Below are 22,392 nucleotides of genomic sequence, written 5' to 3' on the forward strand. Positions count from 1 at the left end.
CAGCCGGAGGGAGTCAGATCCGCTGCCGGAGGTTTGGCTCCGCAGAAGCACAGAGTTGGGTGTTTGCGCGGAGCGAGCAATTTCCCTGGCCGGAACCGGTTCCCTTTGGGATTTTGGCTGGGGGATGGGCGGGGGAGATGGCGCTGGCGAGCGCCTTTGTTCCCCGCCAAACTGAGCTCTGTCGTCCGGGGGCTCCGCAGCTCTCCCTCCCTTTGTCCTCCAGCCTTCCCGCTTTCTGAGCAGAGCTGTTAACTTATGACCTCCCAGACGCTAAGTCGCGCTTGCTGTCGGAACACAGTCCCTCAGGCCCCTCCGCTTTTGCAAGTCAGACTTGGGGGCTCTGCTTGGCTGGCGAGCCGCCCCTCCGCCCTGGCTCCCTCCCGCCAGTCCGTGGAGCGCGCACCGCCTCGCCGCCCTTCCTACCCTCTTCCGTGGGCCTCTCGTCTGCACTTGGGTCTGGTGACTCCGTTCTGCTAATCCTCTGGCGGTTTTCTGGGTTATTTAGGCAGGTGTAGGTGGAATCTAAGTGATCAGCAGGACGCGCGGTGAGCCCAGCGTCCTCCTACGCCGCCATCTTCCCCACATTAAGCATTTCTAGTTAAATTTTGTAAATGGTGAGAGGTAAGGACTGAACTTCACTTTTATTTAAAAGACTATCCATTCCCTATTGACTTATCTTTATTCCTTTTGTTAAAAATCAATTGACCAGATATGTGTGAATCTACTTCTTGATTCTGCTCTGTTTTATTCTATTAACACAATGTCTTGATTACTGTAGCTATATGGTAAATCTTGAAATACAACTTTGATATTTTATTTCATTTCATTTTGCTTTATTTTATTTTATTTTATTTTATTTTAATGTTCATTTATTTATTTGAGAGAGAGAGAGCAGGGGAAGGGTGGGGTGAGGGGAGAGAATTCCAAGTAGGCTCCATGCTGTCAGCAGAGAGCCTAACTGTGGGGCTCAATCTCATGAACCATGAGATCATGACCTGAGTGGAAATCAAGAGTGGGATGCTTAATTGACTGAGCCACCCAAGTGCCCCTCAATTTTGATCTTTTAAAAAATTGAGCTATTCTAAATTCCACAACATGTTTGTATAATTTTGTAATTATCTCGTCAACTTCAACAAAAATGCCTAGCGGGATTTTAATTGGGATAGAATTAAATGTATAGATCAATTTTCAGGCAATTAATTTCTTAAGAGTAGAGAGTCTCTCAATCCATTAAGTTACATATATCTCTTAACTTAGGTATTATTTACATTTTCTGAGTAGTGCTTGTACCACATATTGCACCACATGTTTTATTTAAATTATCACTAAGAATCTCATATTTTAAATCAATCATAAGTGGTATTATACTTTAAATTTCATTTTTGATTGTTGAAGTATTGTTGATGTAGAAGTATAATTTATTTTTTTATTGATCTAGTACCTGAGACCTTGCTAAATTAACATGTAAGTTTAAAAGCGTTTTGTAAATTCATTAGTATTTTCTACATACACAATCATGTTTTCTTTTTTTCTGTTTTAATTTGCATGCTTTTTATTTCTTCTACTTGTCTGATTGCTCCTGCTAGAATGTCCAGGACCACACTAAACAAGACTGAAAGAAAAGACGTTTTTCCCTTGTTCCAGATCTTAGAAGGAAAGTTGTTAGCCTTTCACCATTAAACATGATATTAGCTAAAGGATTTTTGTAGATGCCCTTTCTCAAGTTGAAAGAATTCCTTTTATTCAAGTTTCCTGGGAAGTTTTATCATGAATTCATCTATAATAAATATATTCACTTATCATGAATTCATCTTTTAAATTATCATGAATTGGTACTGAATTTAATCAAATGTCTTTATTTCATTTATTGGAATGATCATACTGTTTTCTCTTTTTATCTATTAGTATAGCAAATTTGTATTGACTGATCTTCAGATGTTAATGTGATTTTGCATTCCTGAAATAAACTCTACTTGAACATGATATATTATCTTTTTATATAATCCTAGGTTCAAATAGCTAATATTTTGGTGAAGTGTTCATGTCAAATTTCTTTTCTTAAAATATCTTTAATTTTGGTATCAGGTTATCAAGGTAAAAATGACCTCATACAATCAGGTGGTAACAACTGATTTTCCATGTCTACCTTGTGAAAGAATTTACAGTTCTTTGTAAATTCTTTAAAAAAATAGATCAACTTTTTCACACATATTTTTCAAGTCTTCCTACTTAGTGAATTTTTGTCTACTTATTCACTTGTAGTCGCTTATCATCCATTGTTCTCTAGAGAAACAGAACCAATAAATCATCACAAACTATATTCAAAAACTCCAAAATGATTGAGATTTCTTCATTGTTATATCTGGTCCTGTACATTGAGGCTTTGAACACTGTGAGGCTATATTAGGTTTAGGCAAATTTAGAATTGTTATACCTCCCCAAAATTGAAATTTTCATCACTATTAAATGTTCTTCATTTTATCTTAAAATCTACCTATTCTAATCCTAATATGGCAACAGATGATTTGTTTTGGTTAATAATTTCATGATGTATATTTACGACTTAATCTCCAACTTCCTGAGTTTTTATGTTTTAGATATGTTTGTTGAAAATAATAGAGTTGTTTCTCAGGATTATTTTTTTAAAGTCTAAACTTATTTCTCTTAGGTGTAGCTATTAGTTCTTTAGTATTTAATTAATGATGTGTTTGGATTTACTTCATTCACCTTTGCAATCCCTCCGCATTTATTTTCTTCTTTACCTTGTTTTGAACAGATTATATTTCAATAGATTTTACTTTCCCCTTTTATTATCTTGGTCATTATATAGTTTTTAAAATCATTGTTTTATAAGCTATGCATTATTACAAGTCTCCCTGGTTTGTAAGAATTGTTGACATGTGGTATGTTTTTATTGTTTTCAGATAACAAAAATACTTTATAACACTTTAACATAATTTACTCTTGTTTACTTAATTTGACATTGTGGTTGTACACTTTAATTATGTATACACTTAAATTTCCATAGTGAATCATTATTATTTTATATAGTCAATATTACCAACATATCTACCCTTTGCATGATCTTCAATCCTTACTGCCCTTCAGTGCTTTCCTTTAAGAAAAAAATCATTCTACTTAGCCAACAACATATTTGGTCAGATATAGATGATAAACTTTTCTGATTGTTTGCCTAAAACTGTCTCAGCTTCATTTTTGTAGAATATTTTGCTTATAAAATTTTAGTTTTATAATATTTTCTTTCATCACTTTGAAGATTTTATACAATTGTATTGTCATTTTCATTTTTTCTGTCGAGAAGTCAGATATCAGTCTAATTGTTGCTGACTTGAAAACATCTATCATTTTCTGTAATTGCTTTTAAGGTTTTCTCTTTGTCATTTGTTTTTAACAGGAATATTATGATGTGGGGCTACATGTGTATTATTTGCATTTATTTGTCAATTTGACTTGTGGCTTATATAACTTATTTAATCTATGTCTTTGTACATTTCTAATAGTTTTAGAAAATACTTAGCCATTTTTGTTTCAGGTATGGATTCTTCCCCATACTTATCTTTTCCTTGTTGGACCAAATACACATAGGTTAGGCGTTTCCACTGTATCTCCCATTTTTTAATAAAATTTTTTAACGTCTATTTTTTTGAGAGAAAGAACATGAGTTTGGGTGGGGCAGAGAGAAAGAGGGAGACACAGAATCCAAAGTAGTCTCCAGGCTCTGAGCTGTCAGTACAGAGCCCAATGCAGGGCTCGAACCCATGAACAGTGAGGTGATGACCTGAGCCTAAGTCGAATGCTTAACCCACTGAGTCACCCAGGTGCCCCGCTCCCATTTCTTTAATAATTCTATCGCCCTTTGACTTTCAGTAATTAATTCTGGATATTACTTTCCTGAGCTATCTTGTAGTTCATTGTTGTGTTATTTGACTGTATCCACATGGTATCTAACCTATCCACTGAGTTCTTTTTTTATTAAGTTGTTATGCTAATTCCAGTTATTTAACATACAGTGTTATATTAGTTTCAGGTGAATCCACTGAATTGTTAATTTTTATTTTGTATTCTTAACTTCTAGCACTTTTTGTGTATAATTCCCAGTGTTTTACCAAAGTTGTTAATCTTATTATCTGTCTTCTGAAATATATTAAAGGTAAGTATTTAAGCATCTATGTCTGATCATTCCATTAGATAGATCCTGCAATATATTTCTATTATTTGCTATGTACTTTGGTTTCAATAATTTTTCCACATCTTTGACAACTTCTTTTTATATAATATCTTTTTTGAGACACAATTCGCATGCCATAAAATCCACCCATTTAATATGAGCAATTCTATCACATTTAGCATATCCACAGAGCTAAGCAACCATCATCATGATCAATTTTAGAAAACATTCAGCATCTTTCCACCATAACCCTGAATTTATTAGCAGTCACTCCTCATTACCTCTGACTCACTTTTCCATCTTTAGACAAACACTAATCATTTTGCCTATTCTGGAGATTTCACATGAACAGAATTATCAATTAAGTGGTCAGTCTTTTGTGACAGGCTTTTTTTCTCAACATATTCTCAAATGTTTCAAAAACATTTCTCAATGTTTTTCTCAAACATTTCAAGTTTCATCCATGTTTTAGCATGCTGTATTTGTATTTTTTGAAAAAAAATATTTTTAATATAACTTATTATCTAATTGGTTTCCATATAACACCCAGTGCTCCTCCCAACCAGTGCCCTCCTCAATGCACATCACCCACTTGCCACTCTCCCTCACGCCCCATCAACCCTCAGTTTGTTCTCTGTATTTATGGTTTTCCTCCATCCCACTCTGTCTGTAATTGTCCCCTTCCCCTCCCCCATTGTCTTCTGTTAAGTTTCTCAAGATCCACATATTAGCAAAAATATATGGTATCTGTCTTTCTCTGACTGACTTATTTCAATTAGTATAATACCCTCCAGTTCCATCCACGTTGCTGCAAATGGCCAGATTTCATTTTTTCTCATTGCCAAGTAGTATTCCATTGTATATATAAACCACATCTTCTTTATCCATTCATCAGTTGACAGACATTTAGGCTCTTTCCATAATTTGGCTATTGTTGAAAGTGCTGCTATAAACATTGGCGTACATGCGCCCCTATACATCAGCACTCCTGTATCCCTTGGGTAAATTCCTAGCAGTGCTATTTCTGGGTCATAGGGTAGTTCTATTTATTAATTTTTTTTGAGGAACCTCCACTCTGTTATCCAAAGCAACTGCACCAGTTTGCATTCCCACCAACAGTGCAAGAGGGTTCCTGTTTCTCCACATCCTCACCAGCGTCTATAGTCTCCTGATTTGTTCATTTTAGCCACTCTGACTGGCATGAGGTGGTATCTCAGTGTGGCTTTGATTTGTACTTCCCTGATGAGGAGTGACGTTGAGCATCGTTTCATGTGTCTGTTGGCCATCTGGATGTCTTCTTTGGAGAAGTGTCTTTTCACGTCTTCTGCCCATTTCTTCACTGGATTATTATTTTTTTTTTCAGGTGTGGAGTTTGGTGAGTTCTTTATAGGTTTTAGATACTAGCCCTTTATCCGATATGTCATTTGCAAGTATATTTTCCCATTCCATCGCTTGCCTTTTAGTTTTGTTGATTGTTTCCTTTAGCATGCTTTACTACTGCATTCCATTCCATTGACAAGTTACATTACACTGTACAGATATGACACATTTTGATTATCCATTAATTACTTGATGTGCATTCCCCAGCCCAGTTTCTCTCCTAGTATGAATAATGCTGCTATTAACTTTCATATACAAATTTTGCATAGACATATGTTTTCATTTCACTTGTTTATATATGAAATTTATTGTCAAATTGGTTTCCATACAATACCCAGTGCTCATCCCAAAAGATGCCCTCTTCATTTCACTTTGATGTATAGCTAGGAGTGAATTGGCTGGGTCATATGGTGTCACTTTGTTTAGCCTGTTGAGAAACTGTAAGATGATTTTCAAAGTAGTCGTGCCATTTTACATGCCTACCAGAAATTTTCCTACATCCTCACTAATGCTTTTTGTCACCTGCTTATTATTATTATTATTTTAGCCATCCCACTAAATGTGAATTGAAGTTTTGATTTAAATATCTTTATATCCATTAACGTTGAGCGTCTTTTCATGTTTCTATGTATCTTATTTGGAGAAGGAAGCCACTGGTGCTGAGTGTTTTTTAATATTTCTATGTATCTTCTTTGGAGAAGGAAGTCTATTCAAATCTGTTGCCATTATTAAATTATTGTATTTGTTATTTTTATTTTTGAGTTGTACCTTTTTAAAGGTATCCTGGGTATAAGTGCCTTATCAGGTTATAAGATAATGGTAAGCTTTGAGTGCAAAGTTTTTAATTTGATAAAGTCTATTCTTTCTTTCAGTTTATACTTAGGTGTCATATCAAAGAAGTCTTTTCCTAACCCAAGATTTATTCCTAGTTTTTTTCTTTTTCTTTTTTAATGTTTATTTACTTTTGAAAGAGAGAGAGAGAAACAGAGAGTTAGGTGGGGAGGCACATTGGGAGGGGGAGACACAGAATCCAAAGCAGGTTCCAGGCTCTGAGCTGTCAGCACAGAGCCCAACACGGGGCTTGAACTCATGAACTATGAAATCATGACCTGAACCGAAGTCGGACATTGAACTGAGCCACCCAAGCACCCCACTCCTACCTTTTTTCTTATAAGGATTTCATAGCTTTAACTGTGTTCCACATTGAGTTAATTTTTGGGTACTGTGAGAGAGTAGTGCAGCTTCTTTCTTTGGCATGCAAATCCAGTTGTGCCAGCACTACATTACACTACCATGTAATTATTCAATATTTGTATAAATTGTGAAATGATCACCACAGTTATATCCAGTTAACATTCAGTTAACATCCCATTATAACATATTAATTTTTTTCTTGCGATGAGAACTTTTAAGATCCACTCTTTGAGCTACTTTAAAATATACAATACAGTATCATTAACTACAGTCACCATGCTGTACATTGCATCCTTAAGGATTATTCATTTCATAACTGAAAATTTGTACCTTTTGACCCATTTCACCCATTTCATCAACCCCTGTCTTCTGCCTTAGGCAACCACCAGTCTGTCCTCTATATCCATGAACTCCATTTTTTCTGTTTTTGTTTTGTTTTGTTTTAGGTTCCACATAAAAGTGAGGTCATGTGGTATTTATCTTTTTTCTTTCTGACTTATTTTACTTAGCATTTGTTGGTGCAAATGGCAAGCTTTAATTCTTCTTCATGGTTGACTACTCAGATATTATAAATATAGACATTTAAGATATAAATATATATATGTGTGTATATATATGTTTATATATATAATGTAAACATATATATATGTTTATATATAATGTGTATATATAATGTAAACATATATATGTTTATATATAATGTGTATATATATTACACTATATATATGTATGTATGTATGTATATATATTACATTATATATATTATACATTATATATATATTTATACACACATTTTCTGTATTCATTCATCCATTAATGGACACTTAGGTTGTTTCTATATCTTAACTATTTTAAAGAATGCTACAATGAACATAAGAGTGAATATACCTTTTTTTTTTTAATTTTTTTTTCAACGTTTTTATTTATTTTTGGGACAGAGAGAGACAGAGCATGAACAGGGGAGGGGCAGAGAGAGAGGGAGACACAGAATCTGAAACAGACTCCAGGCTCTGAGCCATCAGCCCAGAGCCCGACGCGGGGCTCGAACTCACGGACCGCGAGATCATGACCTGGCTGAAGTCGGACGCTTAACCGACTGCGCCACCCAGGCGCCCCAAGAGTGAATATACCTTTTAAAGCTACAGATAAATACCTGGAAGTAGAATTGCTGGATCATATGGTAATTCTATTTTTAATTTTTCAGAAATCTTCATACTGTTTTCTATGGTGGCTGTACCAATTTATATTCCAACCAAGTGCATACAAGTATACCCTTTTTGTCACATTCTTGCCGAATATTGATTCTTGCCTTTTTCATAATAGCCATTCTACCATGTTTGAGGTTACCGCTCATTGTGGTTTTGGTTTTCATTGTTGTTGTTTTTTTTTATGATTAGTGATGTTGAGAATGTTTTCTTGTATCTTTCAGCCACACATATAATTTTTTTTTGAAAAATATCTATTGAGATCATCTGCCCATTTTAAATTGGATTGTTCAGATTTTTGCTATCAGGCTTTATGAGGAAGCTCCTCTCTTTTCCTCAGTTTTTAAGTGCTTTTTTTTCCACACGAGGATAAGGATTTTCGTGAAATTCTATTTCTGCATCTCTTGAGAGACTCGTGTTTCATGTCTTTTATGATATTAGTATGGTGTATTACATTAATTAATTTTTGGATATTAAATTTTCCTTGTGTACCTGAGATAAATACCACTTAATAATATTATATAATCCATTTTATATGTTGCTGGATTTGGTTTGCAATATTTTGTTGATGATATTTTTATCCATTTCTTAGAGGATACTGTTCTGAAGGTTTTTCCTTTTTTTTTTTTTTTATCTTATGATGTGCTGTCTGGGTTTAGTATCTAGATAATGCTAGCTTCACAATGAGTTAGAAATCATTTGCGCTGTCTCTATTTTGTGGAAGAGTTTCTAAAATATTGATATGAAGTTGCTTTTAAATGTTTCATAGGAGGTGCTGTGAATAGATCTGAGCTTAGAATTTTCTTTGTGGGAAGTTTTAAAATACAAATTCAATCTCTTAGCTTGTTATAGATATACATGGATTCTTTTATGTGCCAATTTGGGCAGTGTGTATCTTTCTAGTAATTTCTTTATTTAATCTAAGTAATTTAATTTGTAGACATACATATTATTCCCTTATAGTCATTTTCATTTCTAGTTAGATTCAGCAACAATATCCTTTCTTCCATACCTAATTTTAGTAATTTGAGTCCTCAGTTTTTTTCTTGGAAAGTCTAAGTGAAGGTTTATCAATTTTGTTAAACTTTTCAAAAGGCCAACTTTTGATTGTTTTATTTTCTTCAATATTCTATGTTTATTTCATTAATTTATGCCTTAATCTTTAATTTTTTTTACCTCTTCTTATTTTGGGTTTAATTCATTCTTATTTTTCCAGTGTCTTATGGTAGAATGTTAGATTATTCCTTTTATATTTCTTCCCTAATAATATGAATATATACCACTATAAATTTCTCTCTAAGTACTGCTTTAGTTGCATCCCATAAGTTTTGTTATGTTTTTCTTTATTTTTTATTCATCTTTAAGCTAATTACAGTGTAGTATAGAAATATTACTTTGGGGCCCTTGGGTGTCTCAGTCAGTTAAGCGTCCAACTCTTGGTTTTGTCTCAGGTCATGATCTCACAATTTTGTGGGTTTGAGCCCTGCATTGAGATTCATTCTCTCTCTCTCTCTCTCTCTCTCTCTCTCCCTCCCTCCCTCCCTCCCCCCACTCATGCTGTCTCTATCTCTCTCAAAAATAAATAAATAAAACCTTAAAATTTTTGAAAAAAGTATTACTTCTATATAACTCTGTTTTTTCTCCTCTTGTTTTAAATGCAATTATTATAGCACATAATGTCTGATAGTTTTTAAGTACTAGATACTGCATATAAAAATATACTGAGATAATATTATTCCACAATACATTTCTTCTTAAAAGTGAGTTAAACTTGCTTCTGGCAGATATCTAAGGGTATGAGATGATTTGCAAGTGGTCTTCAGTTCCTACAAGGGCTTCTCTCATTTAACCACACTTATTTATTCAGGATTGAATTAGAGTTGGAATTTCTAAAGGGTTTTGCCTTATATTCATGCTTCCTTTGTCTCCCTTTCTATCTAATCCTTTTTCCACTTCCTAGGTTTTTTTCCCAAGAATACTTTTTCCTGGGTCCCTTGTTTCCTTGTATTTTGTGTGTTATTTGATTGAGAACTAGCATTTATTTCATCTTTCCTGTGCATTTTTGAGAGTCCAGAGGCTTTATCACAGGAGATTTTTTTTTTTTACAGTGAGGATTCACCATGATTTAATTATCATAACCATCCTTCTTCTATAAGGAATGAGATTTGTCAATGTCTCATAATTATAAACAATATAATTAAAATACTAAAAACATATTTGTGCACAAGTGAAAACATTTTAGTAGATTAAATACTTAGGAGTAGAATTACTGAATTAAAGGGCATGCCCTTAAAATTTTAATTTTGATAGTGTCAGAATGCCCTCCAGGAAAAGGATATCAACATTTAAACTCCTACCACCTGGGTATGCAATTGCCCATTTTATTAAGTTTTATATTAATACACAATATTATTTACTCTTGTTCATTTCAGCCAGTATGATGGATGAAATTTTTTTTCTCATAGTTTCATTTTGTCATTCTCTGATTAAAGGAAATTAACCATATTTTAAAATTTCTTTTGGCCATTTATGCTCCTCTGAATGGCCTGTTTTCAGCCATTGCTCATTTTACTATAACAAAGTTTGAAGATGGGTACTTTGCTCATTTTACACAGAATTTTGTAGTTCTTGTTAAATTAATTGCCAACATTTAGAAAAGGGAATATTTAACAGTTTTTAAATCCATATTTCTAGCTTTTCCTGAATATCTGAAGGCTGTACAACACTGGGCTCTCATTGGTAATAAATGCCTGGAACAGAAGAAAGGTTTCTTCCTCTAGTGGAGCAGGTGCTGGCCTGGATCTCATATCCTTTTCCCAGAGAGAATTTTTGTTTTAGTTCTTGTAGTAGCATCCATTGAGCAAAATGAAGTTGGAAATACTTTAGCCTGGTTCAGTTGTTCTAGCCTAATGTAGAAATCTCAGATTCTTATCTGCCACTTTGTGACAGGCTGAATAAATGAATTAATGTAGGTAAACCATTTATGGAAGCACTTTGCATATTTAAGGAGTCCTTGAATAGTATTGTCATCATTATTATCATTATTATCATTAACATTATTATTCTCAACTTCTGTGTCAAGCTGTCAGCACCACTAAAAGAGAACAAAGACTCATAGGAGGGACTCTGCAGAGACTTCTTACATTATTTTTCTTTCAGTGAATAATAAATTATCACACACTTAGTGGATAATTACACCTATTTATTAGTTCAGAATTCTGTAGGTCAGACATCTGGCATAGCATGATTGGGTTATGTGCTCAGGTTGAAATCAAGGAATTGGCCATGCTTATCTGGAGAGTCCTCCTGGGGACCTCTTACAAGTTGGTTCCTGGTGTTGACAGAATTCAATTTCTTGTTCTTGTAAGAATGAAGTCTTATTTTCTTGCTAGATGTCAGCTAGGGACATCTCTGAGCTTATATATGCTGCTCACGAGTTCTTATTCTATGTCCTCCTTCATATTAAGGCCAGGAACAGAGAGTTTTCCTCATGTTCAATCCCTCTCACTTTTGTAATATTTTGACTATATCTGTAATCTTTTACAAAGCTCTATACTTTTTAAGGGCTCATGTGATTAGGCTAAGCCCACCCTATAATTAACTGATTATTGATTTTTTAAGGTCAACTGATTAGTATCTTAATCATATTTGAAAACTCCTTTCTCCATGTGAAGTATCATCATCATGGGAGTTAACATTAGACACCAAGATAGTGAGGCCCGTCTTAGAATTTAACACCTCTCTTGGCAGGCCTTAAGAAACAGTAAAATAGAACCTATTTACAATCACATCAGTTAATAAAAGTATGGAAATAAGCCCACTTTGTCCCATTTATATCTCATTTCTAGCTTTCTCTGTACATAACTGAGCTCCAGTGTAAGTCCACTGATTTCCTGGAACAGGGGAGTTTTCATCTCCCCAAAAGGATGGTCTTACCAGTGCCTGAAGTCACCTATCCAACTGCATCAGCACATAGCATCACCTAGGAGCTATACAAATAAGATTCTAAAGAATTTTGATAAGATTGGATTAATTCTAAGTGAGGTTTCTGGGTCACGTAACTAATTCATAAATAATGCAAAATAGATCCACTTATGTTCTATTTCTTTCTTTCTTTCTTCCCTCTACAACTGCTATGAATGTGGAACTTTATAAAGCTTTCACACCTGTCTCAAAGCCAAAAATGTGTTTTCTGATGGCTTGAATTCAAATTTGTCTATTTCATCTCTTTTTTTCCCTCTACATTGCCAGGGGATTGGCCTGGCATGAGTCAGCCATGTAGTTATCTCTTAATACAAAGACCAGGTAGATTTGATGTCACTGAACTCCACACCACTGGTGTACCTACCCTCTGTCATCTGTATGGTCATACTGGATGCCCCATGTCCCTGCCACATCTCCTAAACTACTAAAGTCCCCTAAAGTCACAACAAAAAAGACCACTGGAGGAATCTCTTTTACTAAGGAGTGGAGCATTTATTTCTACCTCTGACCAAGTTGACAACCAAGCTGCAACCATCTGAGGAGGAAACTCATTCATCAGTGAACTTTTCCCTTCAAAATAAAAATGCACTGCATGAATGTGGGCATAAGGTGGTGTTCACAAGGCTTGACAATTGGTATATCACACACACCGATAATAAGATCTCCAGCTTTTACCATGCCAGGGCAGGCTTCATTGTTGTTGAATCATTATGAAGCCAACAGTCTTCTTGGAAGGTAAGTAAAACACTCAGGGTGACAAAAGGGCACAGGGACCTGATGGGTTGATTATTCCTGAAACAATAACTAACTGATGTGGAAATTTTCAACAGTTTAGAAATTCATTGAGCCATGCCAGTGCATACTTTTCTTAAAAGGAGAAACAAGATGGGCTTCCTGGGAGGCTCAGTCGGACAAGCATCCGACTTTGGCTTATGTCAATCTCATGGTTCGCGGGTTTGGACCCCACATCAGGCTGTCTGCTGTCAGTACAGAGCCCACTTCAGATCCCCTGTCACCCACTGTCTCTGCCCCTCCCCCACTCTCTCCCTCTCATAAAGAAATTTAAAACATTTAAAAAAAGAAAGAAGATGGGGCGCCTGGGTGGCTTGGTCGGTTAAGCGTCCGACTTCGGCTCAGGTCATGATCTCGCAGTCTGTGAGTTCGAGCCCCGCGTCAGGCTCTGTGCTGACAGCTCAGAGCCTGGAGCCTGTTTCAGATTCTGTGTCTCCCTCTCTCTCTGCCCCTCCCCTGTTCATGCTCTGTCTCTCTCTGTCTCAAAAATAAATAAACGTTAAAAAATTAAAAAAAAAAGAAAGAAGATACTGTATTTTGTCAAATACCTTTTCTGCATCTACTGACAAACATCTTATCCTTTCTTCTATTAATTATGATGTCTCACATTGACTGATTTACAAATATTGAACCAGCCCTGCAGCCCAGGAATGAATCCCACTTTGATCATAGTGAATAATTCTTTTAATTACTGTTGAATTCAATTTGCTAGTATCATGTTGAGGATTTTTGCATCCAGGTTCATCAGGGATATTGGCATGTAATTATCCTTTTTTATTGGAGTCTTTGTCTGGCTTTGGAATCAAGGTAATGCTGGCTTCACAAAATGGGTCTGGAAACTTTCAATTTTATTTTCTTGAACACTTTGAGCAGAATAGGTCTAACTGTGTTTTAAATGTCTGGTAAATTCCCCTGGGATGCCACATGGCCCAGGACTCTTATTTGTTGGGATATTTTTGACAGAAGATTCCATGTTTTCACTGGTTATGGATCTGTTCAAATTTTCTATTTCTTCCCATTTGAGTTTTGGTAGTGTGTAAATGCCTAGGAATTTGTCAACTTCTTCCAGATTGTCGTTTGTTGGCATATAATTTTTCACAGTATTCTTTAATAATTTTTTATATTTCTGTGGTGTTTGTTGTAATCTCTCCCCTTTCATTCATGATTTTATCTATTTGGGTTTTCTCTATCCTCTTTTTGAGAAATCTCCTAGGGGGTTATCAATTTTGCTTATTCTTTCAAAAAACCAGCTCCTGGATTCATTGATCTATTCTAATGTTTTGTTTTTGTTTTGGAATCTATATCATTTATTTCTGCTCTAATATTTATTATTTTCCCAATTCTTCTGGCTTTGGGCTTTATTTGTTACTGTTTTTCTAGTTCATTTAGGTGTAAGGTTAGGTTGCGTGTTAGGGACCTTTCTTGCTTCTTGAAATAGGCCTGAATTACAATGTATTTTCTTCTTAGGACTGTCTTTGCTGCATCCAAAAGGGTTGGACTGTCCTGTTTTCATTTTCATTTTCATTTGCTTCCATGTATTTCTTAATTTCTTCTTTAATTTCCTGGTTAACTCACTCATTTTTTACTAGGCTGTTCTTTAACCTACACATACTTGGTAGCTTTCCAAATTTTTCCTTGTGCTTAATTTCAAGTTTCATAGCACTGTGATCTAAAAATATGCATTGTATGATCTCAATATTTTTGTACTTGTTCACGACTGTTTTGTGACCCAGAAAATATAGCATCCTTTCTTTAAAAAAACCCTCAAGAATGTCAGGCTAGAAGAAACATACCTAAACATCATAAAAGCCATATATGAAAAGCCCACAGCTAACATAATCCTCAGTAGGGAAAAACTGAGAGTTTTCCCCCTGAGATCAGGAACACGACAGGGATGTCCACTTTCACCACTATTGTTTAAGTCTGTGTTGGAAGTCCTAGCCTGAGAATTCAGACAACAAAATGAAATAAAAGGCATCCGAATTGCCAAAGAAGAAGTCAAACTTTCACTCTTCATAGATGACATGATCCTCTACATGGAAAACCCCAAAGATTGCACCAAAACAACTGTTAGAACTGATACATTAATTTAGCAAAGTTGCAGGATATAAAATCAATATACAGAAATCAGTAGATTTTCTATACACCAATAATGAAACAACAGAACAAGATATGAAGGAATCGATCCCATTTACAATTACACTAAAAACTATAAAATAACCAAAGAGGTATAAACATAACCAAGTGGTAAAAGATCTGTACATTGAAAACTATAGAATGTTTATGAAAGAAATTGAAGAAGACATAAGGAAATGGAAAAAACTTCCATGCTCATGGATCAGAACAACAAATATTGTTAAAATGTCAATACTACCCAAAGCAATATACACATTCAATACAATCACTATCAGAATAGCACCACTATTGTTCACAGAGCTAAAACAAACAATCTTAAAATTTGTATGGAACCACAAAAGACCCCAAATAGCCAAAGTAATGTTGAAAAAGAAAAACAAGGTGAGAGGCATCACAATACCAGACTTCAAGCTGTATTACAAAGCTGTAATCATCAAGACAGTATGGTGTTGGCACAAGAACAGACACATAGATCAATGGAATAGAACAAAAAACCCATAAATGGACCTACAGATATATGGCCAACTAATCTTTGACAAACCAGGAAAGAGTACCCAATGGAAAAAATACAGTCTCTAGCAAATGGTGCTGGGAGAACTAGACAGCAGCATGCAAAAGAATGAAACTGTACCACTTTCTTACACCCTACACAAAATAAATTCAAAATGGATGAAAGGCCTGAATGTGAGAAAGGAAACCATCAAAATCCTACAGGATAAAACAGACAGCAACCTTTTTGACCTCAGCCACAGCAACTTCTTACTTGACATGTCTCCAGAAGCAAGGGAAATAAAAACAAAAATGAACTACTGGGACCTCATCAAGATAAAAAGCTTCTGCACTGCAAAGGAAACAATCAATGAAACTAAAAGGCAACCAAAGGAATGGGAGAAGATATTTGAAAATGATTAAGGTTAGGATCAAAAATCTATTGAAAACTTACCAAACTCAACACCTGAAAACCAAATAATCTTGTGAATAAATGGACAGAAGATGTGAATAGACACTTTTCCAAAGACATCCAGGTGGCAAACAGACATGAAAGATGCTCAACATTGTTCATCATCAGGGAAATACAAGTCAAACCACCTTGAGATACCACTTCACACCTGTCAGAATGGCTAAAATTAATAACTCATGAAACAACACATGTTGGTGAGGGTGTGGACAAATGGGAAGCCTATTGCACTGTTGGTGGGAATGCAAACTGGTTCAGCCACTCTAGACAACAGTATGGAGGTTACTCAGAAAGTTAAAAATAGAACTACTCTATGACCCAGCTATTGCATTACTAGGAATTTATCCAAAAGACATAAAAATGCTGATTGGAAGAGGCACATGCATCGTAATATTTATAGCAGTGCTAATAGCCAAATTATGGGAAGAGCCCTAATGTCAATTAACAGATTAATGGATTAAGATGTGAGATATACATATATATATATATATACATATATACATATGTATATCCATATATCTTAATATATATATACCACATCTTCTTAATATATATTATACATATTAATATATATTCATATATAATGGAATACTACTCAGCGATGAATAAGAATGAAATTTTCCCACTTACAACAAAGTGGATAAAATTGGAGGGTATTTTGCTAAGCAAAAATGTCCATCAGAGAAAGACAGATGTCACATAATTTCACTCATATGTGGAATTTGAAAAACTTAACAGATGAACATAGTGGAAAGGAAGGAAAAATAAGAGAGAGGGAGGCAAAACATAAGAGACTCTTAAATATAGAGAACAAGCTGAGGGTTTACGGGGTGGGGCGTGGAAGGGTGGGTTATATGGGTGATGAGCATTAAGAAGGGCACTCTTTGGGATAAGCACTGGGTGTCATGTGTAAGAGATGAACCACTGAATTCTACTCCTGAAGCTAAGAGTACACTGTATGTTAAGTAACCTGAGAATTAAGAAAGAAAAAAGAAGAAAGAAAGAAAGAAAGAAAGAAAGAAAGAAGAAAGAAGAAAGAGGAAAGAAAGAAAGAAAGAAAAAGGAGAAAGATAATAGGACCTATTCTTGCCATATGTTTGTTGCCTTTTATTTCACCTTTCATTTCCATGCCTAGTTGGATATGTCTTTCTTTGTGTCATCTTGAAGAATGCTATTTTTCAGTACAACATTTGTATGTAATAAACACTTATGAGATATTAATTGGTACTCAACTATAAGCTGTCAGGAAAAAATACAATGATTGCTAGGGAAGATGAAGTGTTCTAGATAAGAAAGAAATGCTGGGAATAGAATCTGGAGGCCACACAAGAGAACACCGACCTCCACAATATCACAAAAGTCGTTGATGGTCATTGTAAGTGAATGTTGCTAAATTCTGGCTCACACTTACTACGGATGTCTCACCTTATCCTGCACCCAAGACACTCAACACCCTTTTAATTCTCCTCTTGCTTGTCATTGGTCTTCTGGACTGAACAGATGTAATTTGGGCAGATGTAAATATGGGGAGAATGTAATGCAGTAAGCATGGACCCTTAAAACATGTTGTGTGTGCAATACTGTCATGTGTGACTTTAAGTTCAGAGAACTGTTCCTTGTTGATGTTTCAGGGAGGAATGTGGAAAGCTTATAAATAACAACCACAAAGCAGTCAAAATCTAGTGCAAAAATGAATGACAAATTTCTCCTGTTCTCATCACATATCCTTTTGACAGCTCAGAATTAACTAGGCAATGTAAAGTTTTGAAATTTGGGCAAATGGTATGGGTGTGCGTGCGTGCGTGTGTGTGTGTGTGTGTATGTAAGTCTTACTCCACACTCAGGTGTCTGTTTTCAACAAAAATCTAACAGTACTTGGTGGGTTTTTTTTTCATTTGATGCAAATGAGACCTGGGCATATTTCAAACATCATAGAATATTTTACATTGTTACAACAAGGTGTATATTTAGTCCAGGATTCGAAATATAGCTTAAGAACAGTGGTCCACTGGATTGTCCTTTGACTCTCTGGTGTTGTCAGAGAAGAGCTCTCCCCACATTCCAATACTTCCATGATATGAGAGACAGAGCTGTCCTTGAGGGTTAGATAGCATGGCAAAAGGGGGTTACACCATCTTTTTTTCCAGTATGGGAAGAAATTCCCTGATCCAGTGAAATGTTTCCAGTTATAGATTGGTGTGTTTGTCTGCTCAGGCTCCTGTAACAAAATATCTTAGACTAGATGGCTAAAACAACAGAAATTTATTTTCTCATAGTTCTGGAGGCTAGAAAGTCCAAGATCATGGTGCTGGCCAAATAAGTTTCCAGTGAGGGCACTTATCTTGGCTTTCAGATGACCACCTGTTTCCTCACGTGGCAAAGAGAGAGAGAACAGGCTCTCTGGTGTCTATTCTTATTAGGGCATTAATCCAATTCGAGGACCCTATCCTCATGACCTCATCTAAACCTAACCCCCAAAATCCCATCTCTAAATACAATCACATTGGGGTTTAGGATTTCAACATATAAATTTGAGAGGGACACAATTCAGTCCATAGCAGTTAGTGCAGATCCATGATTTGTAATCCCATTGTATTATCTTAAAATTCCCATTGTATTTTCAAAAGCTGCACTATGGTCTGAATATATGTGTTCTCCCAGATTCATAGGTTGAAATCCTAACCCCTAAAATTGATGGTATTAGTAGACAGAATCTTTGAAAGTACTTAAGTCATGAAGGTGAAACCCTTGTGAATGAGATTAGTTCTTTTATAAAAATAGGTTCTAGAGATATCTTTAGCTTACAACGTGGGTACACAATAAGAAGACACTATGATCTAGAGAGGGGGGTTTCGCCATGAAGGTGACTGTGCTGGCATCGTGGTATTGGATTTTCCAACCTCCAGAACTCTGAGCAATATACTTCTGTTTTTTTAAAAGCTAGCCAGTCTGTGGTGTTTATTTTAGCAACCCAAGCTGACTAAGATAGGCTACCATAAGAATGTTCCATAAAATAGGTGGCCCAAACCACAAAAATGTATTGTTTCACAGTTTTGAAAGCTGTAAGTCCGAAATCAAGGTATTGGCAAGATTGGCTCCTTCTCAGGGATATGGAGGAGGAATCTATTCTAGGCCTCTCTGCTTGGCTTGCTAATGGCCATTTTCCCTGTATCTCTCCATATTGGCTTTCTTCTGTATATGTCTCTGTGTCCACATTTTCCCTTTTATGAGGACACCTGTCATTGGATTCGGGTCTACCTAATATCTTATTTTAACTTTATTACCTTTGTAAAGATTTTATTTCCAAATGAAGTCACGTTCAGAGGCACTGGAGATTAGGACTTCAACGTATGAAATTTGGAAAAACAATTGAACTCATAACACCCATAACATCCATGCTTCCTTTTTATAACAAATACTCAATGTCTCTTACTTTCCTGAAATAAAATCTGTAAATAATATACTTATTTACATAGAAAAATTTTCAAAAAAAAACCCTAGCATAATTCTCTGTCACATCAAGGAAAAAGAAATATGAAAGTAATTTAAAATAGAATAATAAATATTTCACTTCCACCTTGTGCTTTTTTAAAAATATTTTTTAACATTTATTCGTTCTTGAGACACAGAGAAATGGAGCATGAGCTGGCGAGGGACAGAGACAGAGGGAGACACAGAATCTGAAGTAGACTCCAGGCTCTGAGCTGTCAGCACAGAGCCTGATGCAGAGCTCCAACTCACAAACTGTGAAATAATGACTTGAGATGAAGTCAGATGCTTAACTGACTGAGCCACCCAAGAACCCTACTTCCACCTTGTGCTTTAATTATTCCTAGGAACTACTGAGCTATCTTGGAGCTTCCAGAATGCCATATGTTGGTGAGTGTGTGTTTGTGTGTGTGTAAAAGAGAGAGAGAGAAAGTAAAAATGAAAGTGGTATGTGGTTATATGAGTGTGTATATGTATGTGAACAAGTGTGCACAAATGTACGTGTATGTCTGAGTGTGGTATGTGTGTATACATGAGTGAGCACATATATGAATGTGTGTATGCATTTGTGACTGTTGTGTTTGTATGTATATGAACGTGTATTTGTGAATGTGGTGGTATGTGTGTTTGTGTGTATGTGTGTGTGGGGAAAAAACAGAGATACCCTGTTCACTGAGACTGTGATGGTTGTACTTTTTTATTATCTTCAAGTCCTTGTCACACTCATGTCAAGAAAGCATGTTAAAAATACCTCCTCATCTAGGACTCATTAGATAGGGATGATAAACACTCTGCTCACAGACAGTACTCATGGTTGTTAATCATTCTGGGGCCAGTGAGCTCTTGTACCTCCAACTAGACAGAGGAGATCCCTTTTGCCTTCAAAAAACATAGATGCTGTTCCTCCTCTGCACCAGAGGTGGTTCCATGCATTGAAGTGATAGAAATAAATCAGGCGCACACTCCTGTCCTCATAAAAATCCAAAGCCTATGAAAGAAGGCACACATGTAAAATACTACAATGCGTTTGTCAGGGGTCATAACTCAGATGTGTACAAAATGCAACAGCAATAGAGAGGACAGAACAAAATCTATGCGGAGGAGTAAGGGAAGGCCTTGGGAAGAAGATTCGAATTTTAAGCAGACAATCATGGCAAAACAAGAATCATGCCAGGAGCACTGAACATTCCTGTTTACTCCAGTGAGGGGAGGGGAGCTTGTTCAAGCCTGGAAGTGTAGGTGGGAGAAGCTGCACTAGACCTAGGGTGGTCTTGCTTACCAGGAGACATTTTTGCCATGGGAAATGAGGAATCATTAAGGTTTTTTTTTAATGTTTTATTTATTTTTGAGACAGACAGCATGAGTTGGGGAGGGCAGTGAGGGAGGGAGACAGAGGATCTGAAGCGAGCTCCATGCTGACAGCAGTGAGCCCAAGGTGGGGCTCGAGCTCACAAACCATGAGATCATGACCTGAGCCGATGTTAATGAAAGAAATGACAAAAAACTTTTTAGGGAGAAAAATAATTCTTGAAACTGTGTTTGTACTATACAAGCAGGAAGGTTTGAATAATTATAAAGAGAAATTAGGAGGCTACCTCAGAGTCTAGAGGAGACCTGGGAGGGTCTGAGCTAAGACAAGAATGATAGGGTTGAGCAGATGGGGACAGATAAAGATTACATATACTGATGATTAAATAAAGGACAAATGGGATATGAGATGACTCTGATATGTTTTGCCTACATGTATAAAGAAATTAAAATATTTTTACCCAAAGGAAGGGATAGTGAGAAGAGATAATGATTTATTATAAAAAAAATAATGAATTTTGTTTCATTCATTGAAATAGGAATGGAAATACAGAGCACAAATCAGACCTGGAATTCAGATAAATGGGGCTAGAATATAAATCTGGAAGGCATCAACTCATGTGAAACAGAAGATTCTATCAGGGAAGAGCATATAGGATATCACTTGCAAATACATCTCATTTTCATTTGAATACCAGTTATGACATAATTATTCACATAATTATGCCTGAAAAATATAATTTGAGCACACATCCATAGCACTAGGATTTGATATTATTTTGTATGCTTCATAGAACCCTGATTAAAATCAGTTTGGCAAATTTTGATTAGTGCACACTCCATAATCCCTGTCAGGAGAGAAAGCAGGAATCTCTGTTCATTGATGTGTCCCATATGCATAGATCTCATATGGTAGATATTCAGGAAACACTGGTTGGTTGAAATGATTACCTTCAGAAAGCTTGTAGAACTTGAGAAACTGCATGACTTTACACACACATGTTGTGCCTGCACACAAACACAAACATACAGGCACACATGCATGCACACACACTTGCAAAGTTATTAAATTAAAATCCTCTAAAAGGAGCCCCTATCATGTATAGTCTGGACCAAGTGTTTTCCAAACTGTTTCTTTTGTAGTTATTTTGGATAGATTCAGAAAATTCCCTGAATAACAAAATTCAGTACATTTAATACCAATTTTTAAGAGTCTTTAATGCATCAATCATCTCCAAGAGGGAAGAAAAATGTGTGTGGTGTCCAAAATGTACCTGTGATAACACACAATCTGTCTTCCTTCCTTTTCATGCTAATCCCTTATTCTTTCCCTGATTCCTTCCTCCAAAGGGATCTCCTATACCAGTCGGTGAAGGAAAGAAACATTCTAGGAGCTGTAGTCTTCCAGGCATAGCTGGAGCATACCTGTGTTGGAATACTACAGTTCCCTGGAGGTCCTCAAGCTCAGTTTGGGCCACTTCCTCCCTCATCAGGGTGCCTCCTCAGTAGTATTCATTATCGGTGACAACTCAGAAGGAATAGGGGAGCCTACAGAATTCAATCAGCAAAAGCCCAGCTTTGCAAAAGACTGTTTTTTTTCCTTATCACCTTACCCAGTTTGAGACCAGCCATCCCATAAGTCTTCAGTAATGAAATCTAATATTTTTTTAAAAATTCTATTTTGAAAAGTTGAGATGGTATATCCCATGAAAATAGAAAAATACACAATGTGTACATTTCTTGCTGTTTTATAAGGA

The sequence above is a fragment of the Lynx canadensis genome, chromosome B3 (genome assembly GCF_007474595.2).
Source record: "Lynx canadensis isolate LIC74 chromosome B3, mLynCan4.pri.v2, whole genome shotgun sequence".
Lineage (NCBI taxonomy): Eukaryota > Metazoa > Chordata > Mammalia > Carnivora > Felidae > Lynx > Lynx canadensis.